A 9,803-nucleotide genomic window follows, 5' to 3' on the forward strand; every position below is an offset into this window, starting at 1 on the left:
AGCAAGAAAAAAGTCATTTTCACTACCCGAAAATACAGATTTCTATCAACCAAATATTTCTCTGGGTTAAAGAGCTGCTCTTCAGTTCTAGGTAAAGACGAAGTGGTTTTATATTAGTAAGTGGCATTTGATTCAATATAGCTAATCACGAGATGGCTCTGGCTCTATACAGATACTTTTACATGTTACTATATGTCTACAGCAGGCAGCTCCTGAAAAGCACAGACATTTAAAAAATAACAGCATTTGATTAATTGCAATACAAAGTGCTCAGAATGATGTCTATACCGGAGATGATTAAAAAGATGCCAGCTGTAGTGAACCATCTGAAATTTGAATGACATTACCTGTAAACAAATAATCATCCAAAACTAAAAAATATGTCATTTAGTGCTGCTGCAAATGAATTTCAAGGATTTGAAGGACTGTGACAGGAGCCGTCTCGGCCCAAGATGTTACTGGAAGGAAATAGAGACTCAGAAACAGAAGCTGCAGTGAAGAGCTGGTGCACACATTTATTAACAAACACAAAACACAGGAACAAACAAACTGTGGCAATATAATAAGCATCAGCACACTGGGCTTCACTTCACTTAAAGGATCCCAGTGATTCAGCATCAACCACATAGCTAGGTAACCCATTCCATGCCCTCAGCACTCTCTGTATGTATTCCAATACTAGTGAATTGGCATGGCATGGAAAAGACATGGAATTATTGTGTTAGCTGCAATCACTTTAAAAAATCTAAGCAGAACATTTTTCCTTTTGTTTCCTTCTGCTTCTCTTCAATGTATTTGTTGTTTAGGCTCCAGTGCTGCCTCTCTTCCTTCAGTGTCCCAGAATGGCAGCGGTCCGGTTCCAATGTGTTCCCCCTGTGTTCTCCTTCTCCGTTCTTTTAGTTCCAGTTATATAGGAGAACTAATCCAGGGGTGCTGTTGACTTGCACCAGACTGAAATGAAGGTCCCTATCTCTTGTGACCGTGCCCGTGGTAACATAATTAAAAGGATAAAAACACATACATAAAACTCCTTATTGGGGTCTCCCTTTGGGTACATAAAACACATAATTTAACCCCTTACTGGGGCCTCCCTTTGGGTATAATAAATGATTAAAACACGATGTATAAAAATACAGTAATTAGTGCAACTAAAACAGTATACAATAAAACAATTGAAACTTTGGTTATGTGTGACACTAACACAGGATGAAGTGTACATCTCAGGACGATGAATGATTCAGTAATACTGGGTTTCAAGCATTTGAACTTTCACCTCTGTACTTATGTCTCCCATCTGGTTGCTTTTCACACTTCTTGTTGTTTTTTTTTTTTGTTTATTTAGCAGACGCCTTTATCCAAGGCGACTTACAGAGACTCGGGTGTGTGAATTATGCATCAGCTGCAGAGTCACTTACAATAACGTCTCACCCGAAAGACGGAGCACAAGGAGGTTAAGTGACTTGCTCAGGGTCACACAATGAGTGAGTGGCTGAGGTGGGATTTGAACCGGGGACCTCCTGGTTACAAGCCCTTTTCTTTAACCACTGGACCGCACAGCCTCCTGTTTGATGTCTCCATACTCTGTCTTCAAGTGTGTGATTTCTCTATCGTCAGTACGATTCAGGATAGCTGGGGATTCTAAGGATCATGTTGGCAAAACTCTCCCATGACTGAAAACTCAAGCCATTCCAGAAAGTTGATCAATAAAGTCTGCACACTTTCTGTAGTGATGTAACATTTTACATATGGAAAGTCATTTACAGCAGGGCACTAGTACAATCACTCGCCTTCCATTGACATTTTTAACCATAATATTTTGAAATAAAACCATGTTTTAAAAGAAAATGTTAGTTTAGTGTAATTCCTGTTTGTTTTTAGAAGCCTATATATGACCAGTAGAGGTACATACAGAGGGTCCTCAATCCTCGCAATGAGAGAACAGCCAGAAAAGGTGAAGAACAAGCAATCAGGCAACGAGGCAGGAAACCAGGAAGCCATTGACATAGCAATGCTATTAGCACTTTGATAAAAACAAAGTAAAGCACTGAAAAACCATTACCTTACTGTGTACCAATCATCCTTCCTTAACCTAGAACCAGACGTTTCTTTAAATTAAAATCCATGTTAGCTATAATTACTTTAAACTTAGTTTCATGCGTTCTTGAAAAGATTATCTGTCAGTTTAAGCTACTGAAACTGGTTAACATAATGACATTGGTATTCATTGATTACCTGATTTTTGTCTCTCAATCGCAGAGAATAAAATGTTCTAAAGTGTTCTGGAGAATATTGGAGGTCGAACTTCATCTGGAAAGATTTCAATCTATTATAAATTAATCTGTCCTGTTGACCCTGTCTCTTATGATGAATGATTGTCTTGTGTGTGCTCTTTGGGTGAGCAAGGTGAATGTGATCACATGATGTGACCCATGTCATTAGAATTTTGTAAGTTGGTGAAGGGTTAAAATGTACAAGAAAGTTATCTGAATAAAAAGGGTGAGAGAGGAGGAAATGTGATTTTGCGATTGAGACGATTATGCTGTCTTTGCTATTAAGAAACCGGAACTGCATGATCTCTCGAGCTTAATCACTGAACTCCGTGAACTTCTCAAATTATTCTAACAAAAACAGCTTAAAGGTTAACCCTAAAAAACACCCAAATTCTTACAACAGACTTTTTTAAGGGGTAACAAAAAGTTAAAACAGTACAACAACTGCCACTTCCGACATGGACACCGGCCAATCCGGGTCCACTCCACACCAATCAAGCTTTTCGACTTCCCCGAGCAGGATGCTGCCTTTTGGACTGATAGTTTTGGCAGACTGACAGCCCCAGCACGGATCGGAGGCCTGTCGTGCATTTCTCTAGTGGACTCAGGTGTGTCCTTAACTATTATTCATACAAAGCAACCCGATCAGTTACCTCTCACATCAACTAAAACAATTGAGATGAGCAGCTTTGAAGGCTCTAGTGTACAGGGAAGATTATCTAAACCTATAACAACTCAAACAGGTACCGATGAAGGGAAACAGAAGTGTGTGTTATATACAGTACTGTGCAAAAGTTTTAGGCAGGTGTGAAAAAATGCTGTAAAGTAAGAATGCTTTCGAAAATAGACATGTTAATAGATTATATTTATCAATTAACTAAATGCAAAGTGAGTGAACAGAAGAAAAATCTAAATCAAATCATTATTTGGTGTGGCCACCCTTTGCCTTCATAACAGCATCAATTCTTCTAGGTACACTTGCACAAAGTCAGGGATTTTGTAGGCATATAGTCAGGTGTATGATTAAACAATTATACCAAACAGGTGCTAATGATCATCAATTCAATATGTAGGTTGAAACACAATCATTAACTGAAACAGAAACAGCTGTGTAGGAGGAATAAAACTGGGTGAGGAACAGCCAAACTCAGCTAACAAGGTGAGGTTGCTGAAGACAGTTTACTGTCAAAAGTCATACACCATGGCAAGACTGAGCACAGCAACAAGACACAAGGTATTTATACTGCATCAGCAAGGTCTCTCCCAGGCAGAAATTTCAAGGCAGACAGGGGTTTCCAGATGTGCTGTCCAAGCTCTTTTGAAGAAGCACAAAAAAACGGGCAATGTTGAGGACCGTAGACGCAGTGGTCGGCCAAGGAAACTTACTGCAGCAGATGAAAGACACATCATGCTTACTTCCCTTCGCAATCGGAAGATGTCCAGCAGTGCCATCAGCTCAGAATTGGCAGAAAACAGTGGGACCCTAGTACACCCATCTACTGTCCGGAGAAGTCTGGTCAGAAGTGGCCTTCATGGAAGACTTGCGGCCAAAAAGCCATACCTCCGACGTGGAAACAAGGCCAAGCGACTCAACTATGCACGAAAACACAGGAACTGGGGTGCAGAAAAATGGCAGCAGGTGCTCTGGACTGATGAGTCAAAATTTGAAATATTTGGCTGTAGCAGAAGGCAGTTTGTTCGCCGAAGGGCTGGAGAGCGGTACACGAATGAGTGTCTGCAGGCAACAGTGAAGCATGGTGGAGGTTCCTTGCTAGTTTGGGGCTGCATTTCTGCAAATGGAGTTGGGGATTTGGTCAGAATTAATGGTCTCCTCAATGCTGAGAAGTACAGGCAGATACTTATCCATCATGCAATACCATCAGGGAGGCATCTGATTGGCCCCAAATTTATTCTGCAGCGTGACAACGACCCCAAACATACAGCAAAGTCATTAAGAACTATCTTCAGCGTAAAGAAGAACAGAGTCCTGGAAGTGATGGTATGGCCCCCACAGAGCCCTGATCTCAACATCATCGAGTCTGTCTGGGATTACATGAAGAGAGAGAAGCAACTGAGGCTGCCTAAATCCACAGAAGAACTGTGGTTAGTTCTCCAAGATGTATGGGCCAACCTACCTGCCGAGTTCCTTCAAAAACTGTGTGCAAGTGTACCTAGAAGAATTGATGCTGTTTTGAAGGCAAAGGGTGGTCACACCAAATATTGATTTGATGTAGATTTTTCTTCTGTTCACTCACTTTGCATTTTGTTAATTGATAAATAAACTATTAACATGTCTATTTTTGAAAGCATTCTTACTTTACAGCATTTTTTCACACCTGCCTAAAACTTTTGCACAGTACTGTACATTACCTGATAAAGTGTCCATTATGGGCGCTGATTACATAGAGAACCAGGGGTATATCATTTGATTTGGCTAACAGAGTGCTGTGGAAAAGTATAGCAAAAGGAGATATTGCATACTGTCTTTGCTATTAAGAAACCGGATGATCTCTCGAGCTTAATCACTGAACTCCGTGAACTTCCGCTAGGAATGAGCAGAGTGCTGTAACCGAAGTGGGAAGTGGCAGTTGTTGTACTGTTTTGTCCTTTTGTTACCCCTAAAAAAGTCTGTTTTAAGAATTTGGGCTTTTTTAGAGTTAACAAAAGGTCAAAACAGTACTTCCACTTTGGTTACAGCACTCCGCTCAATCCTAGGCTTAGTAGGTTACTGCAGAGATTTCATTGAAGATTTCTCTACCATTAGCACATCATTGAAAAAGGCGGGTAGAATGGGAATGGGGTTCACAACACACCAAAGCCATCGACAGTCTTAAAACAGCTCTGCTAACTGCAGCTGTTCGGTTCAATCCTGACACAGAACTTCCTTTTCATTTCAAGGTTGCAGCTGCGGAAGTTTCACGCTGCGTTTTTTTAAATTTTATTTATTGTGTCCAATTATTATTTTACCCTCGATTTTCTCCCAATTTAGAATGCCCAATTTGTTCAGCAGACCAGAAGGTCAGTGGGCGTCCTCTGATCTCACGACCAAACTAGCAAACTACTGACCTCTGGAGGACAAAGGCCAGCCCTGCAGGTGACCGCCTTTGATCTCACTGGACACCCAGCCAGCAGGGTTCGCTGTAGCGCGAAAAGGAGAAACAGTCTCTGCCGGATTGGCCTCCCTAACCCACGGAAGCACCAGAGCCAATGCAACGCTCCCTTCGGAATCCCAAGCGAAGACTGTACACTTCACACAGGCAGGATGCAAACCTGTGCTGTGTGACTCACCTTGCACACCACGCGGCTGCGTTTCTACCAGGTACATATGCATGGTACATGGCATGCCTACAAGGGGACAAGCAGGCAAGCCCAACACACCCCTTAAATTGAAACAAGTAAGCTGGTGTCCTGACATGGATAAAGATGTAGCGGCCTACTGATAACTGCATAGTTAGCGCAGTGTCACCCAACGCCTGCAACCAAGTTACGGTATAACAGGAACAGTGTGCCCCGGACTGGATGGTTTGACAGTTCATTCCAGGGTCAGTCGGAAGTCGGCCATCCAAAAAGAGGGCAAAGCCACAATACTAGAAGTCAACGCCTTACTGTGGTATGGATTGGAGGAGACGTGATTATCAGTGTGTATATCAGTATATCAGTGTGTGTGGCCGAGCGATCTGTTCCTTTGTTCCACAGGACATACCGCCCGGCTGTGCTCCCCTGCAATAAAGTGCAATGTGGCTGCATGTTATCGGGCCTCGGAAGTGGGTAAGAGACAGGGAAATGGTCAGGAGGAGCCTTGTATCGTTGATGTGGTTGTTGGTAAAGTGAGTACCCATGCATTAGTGGACTGAGGGTGTGGGCAGACCTTAATTCGGACAGCTCTCTTGGGCGGTGTGTCATGGCAGCCACAAGGCCAGGCTGCGATCTCTTGTATCCATGGAGATACGGCGACATACCCCACACTAAAAACAGGACTGATGCAGCGTCATCTCGTAGTGGGGGTGGTGGAAAGGCTACTACACCCAGTAATTCTGGGCCGGGACTGGCCATATAACCAATTACTTAAAAAGACATAACCAGTTACTTAAAAAGACATAACCAGTTACTTAAAAAGGCAGTCCCAACCGAACACGTGAATGTGGCAGACAAACAGGGGAAACGATTGGTGAGATATTCCCCTTACAAGCTGACTTGTTTTCTTCCATTTTTTTGTCCTAGAAAAACAAAGAAAGAGAGATGGATCAATAAGCAATGACCCCACACTGATGCATGCTTTGGAACAGGCCCAGTCTATTGAAAGTAAGGATGCTGAAGGCGCTGGGGCGCAAGTATATCCACACTTTATTATCAAGGGGCAATTATTATATAGGGTGAACTCAGGACAGCCTGTAACACAATTGATGGTACCCCCGGCTTGTCAGCCCGAGGTCATGGCACTGGGGCATGATATCCCTTTTGCGGTGCACCTCGGAGCTGATAAAATGAGGGAACATATATTGGCTTGATTTTATTGGGTAGGGCTTCATAATGAAGTGTCGAAATATGTAGCCACATGCCCAGACTGCCAGCGAGTAGCGCCGGGTCGAGTGCGCCCCGCCCCTTTGGTTCCACTGCCAATAATTTCCACTCCCTTTGAATGCATTGCAATGGACATCATAGGCCCTTTGCTACCTTCTGACTCTGGGTATACGCTTATATTAGTAGTGGTAGATTATGCAACGCGATACCTGGAGGTAGTTCCATTGCGGTCTACGAGTGCAGCTGCAACAGGCAAAGAACTAGTGCAAATTATGTTGGGATCCCCAAAGAGATACTGACTGATCATGGAACTAACTTTTTGTCTCAAACGTTACAGCAAGTGTATAACATATAAAAAATACGTCCCATCCGGACATCTATTTATCATCCACAGACAAACGGTTTGGTGGAATGTTTTAATCAGACGGTTTGTGAACCAAGAGCAAAAACATTGGGCAACGCTTCTTCCCTACCTCCTTTTTGCAGTGAGAGAGGTGCCGTAGAGTTTGACAGGGTTCTCCCCCTTCGAGCTCTTGTGGCATCCTCGATCTGTTGAGAGAGGGGTGGGAGGAGCACAAAGGCTCATCCAAAAATGTAATGCAGCATGTGCTCCTACTCTGAGATCGGCTGAATTTCGTCGGTCGTTTGGCCCAGGACCTAAATTCGGCTCAGCACCGGCAACAGCAGCAGTACAATCAAAATGCACGCATTCAGACCTTTCGACGAGTTCATTCCAGGGTCAGTCGGAAGTTGGCCATCCAAAAAGGGGGCGAAGCCACAATACCAGAAATCAGTGCTTTACTGCGGTATGGATTGGAGGAAACGTGATTGCACTCGCTACCAAAGGGGGCGTGACTGAAGGTATATCAGGGTGTGTGGCCGAGCGATCTGTTCCTTTGTTAGGGTTACGGACAGATCTGTAAAAGGAGTACAGAGATAAGATAACCATGATTGCTGTATTGTGTTTGTGTTTACAACTGTTTATTTGTAATTATTAGACGCGGATTACAACTACTGCACCAAGCCACTAATCACTGTGTATTCAGCACCAGCACGGGAGCACCGTGAAAGGACGCGGAGCCGTGCTGGGACATTGCCTTTGTTTATTATTGTTTTGGGACTGAAACCCACTGAATCCCAGTACATTGCTGTGTAGTTGCCAGCGCTATTATTGAATGGTGCAAAACCGGGAAAAATAAAAATAAATGAATTGTTTGCACCGTGAACTCTGTCTGTGTGCTATTGTTGGAGCACTGCATCACCTCTAGAGCTGTGCACTACAAACCAATTTGCCACAACATAGCAAAACACTTCCATAAATCTTTCCAGTTGCGCATTTTCATAAGCTAAATAGGTTCAAAATGTGCAGTTTGGAAAGAAACACAAATCCATTTTTTTTTTTTATTCTAAAACCTGATATCTGCCACTCCACTGAGTTAACTTAGTCTGTGCAAGCCACGTTTTAAAGTAGTGTTGCACTTCCTTGGTCATCTGGAGGGCGAAATTGTCCCCACCCCTTCAGTGCCTTCTTTCCTGTCATTAACCAATCAGCAGCTTCCCCTGTTGATTGACCCTGAAGACACTACTTAGATGACCTAGGAAGTGAAACAGGAGCAGACTTTCTGATTGGAAAACTTTCTTTAACCTAGTGTAGTATCTGATATCATGTTTCAAAGGTTTGCCATAACATGCATTTCTATAAAAACTGCAAATGTGAGAGTTATTTAGCAATAGCATGTAAATGACAAGTGACACAATGTTCAGTGAATGATCTACTAAACAGCTCATAGTTAACCATTAACCACGTGAAGTGCACAAATGGTCTTGTACTTTTGACTTGTAACATACTTGGCTGACACAGAAGGTAACCACTTCGTTCTGATGGCAGGAATGGCGTGGTTCAATAAAGAATGTCTTGCTTAAGCTTACACTGCAAGGAATCGAACCTTGAACTGCAGACCCAGGCGTGCCGAACACCAGTGTGTGAACATGCAAGAGCATTTCTTATTTCAACCCGTGTTTCTCCAGAAAGTAAACTGTCCAAAATGAAACGTGTACATTTGAGACCGTCAGTATTATTATTATTTATTTCTTAGCTGATGCCCTTATCCTGGGCGACTTACAATTGTTACAAGATATCACATTCTTTTTACATACAATTACCCATTTATACAGTTGGGTTTTTACTGGAGCAATCTAGGTAAAGTACCTTGCTCAAGGGTATAGCAGCAGTGTCCCCCCACCTGGGATTGAACCCACGACCCTCCGGTCAAGAGTCCAGAGCCCCTAACCACTACTCCACACTGCTGCCCTAACACACATTACTCCTATACTGTATCACAAGCTAATGTTTTCCAGCATAGCATACCTCAGCAAAATATGAACAAAATACTGTAAAAAGTACCTTCACAATACTCACAGTAAACCATATCAAATATTTTAAAGATCTCACATTCCTCCACTTTCAATCAGTCGTATCAGTATTCTGTGTGTTATGTTACTGTAAACCATGAATTACTGAGGTAAAACTATAAAGATGTCAAGCTGACAAAACACTTTTCGTTTTTTCCATTTCAAAACGGATTTGACTGGAAGATTAGAAGTAACTGTCAAGAATCCGACTTCCCAGAAGCCAAGTATTACCTCCCTTCACTGGCTTTCAGTTTTTAAAGTTTATGAGTTTCTAAGTTTTTAATTCTGAGTTATTTTAATATTATCTGCAGCCACTGTAAACCACAAAACGAAGCTTTCTGTCCGTCCTCTCTGTATACTCAGCATCTCAGACTAAGTTAGGAGCTCACACAGGTAACCGTATTATACAATGATTGTAGGGGTGTAACGATACGGACAGCTCACAATATGTACAGTATGACACTGCATGTGATGGTCCTGATGGGCTGATTGTATGAAGGAATAATAAGAAGATCATTTAATGGACTACTTTGTTAAAAACTTCTGTTCTCACGACTGGAGTAGAACCAATGATCCGATTTGGATACGGTTTGGAGAATT

This window comes from Acipenser ruthenus, chromosome 35 (genome assembly GCF_902713425.1).
Source record: "Acipenser ruthenus chromosome 35, fAciRut3.2 maternal haplotype, whole genome shotgun sequence".
NCBI lineage: Eukaryota > Metazoa > Chordata > Actinopteri > Acipenseriformes > Acipenseridae > Acipenser > Acipenser ruthenus.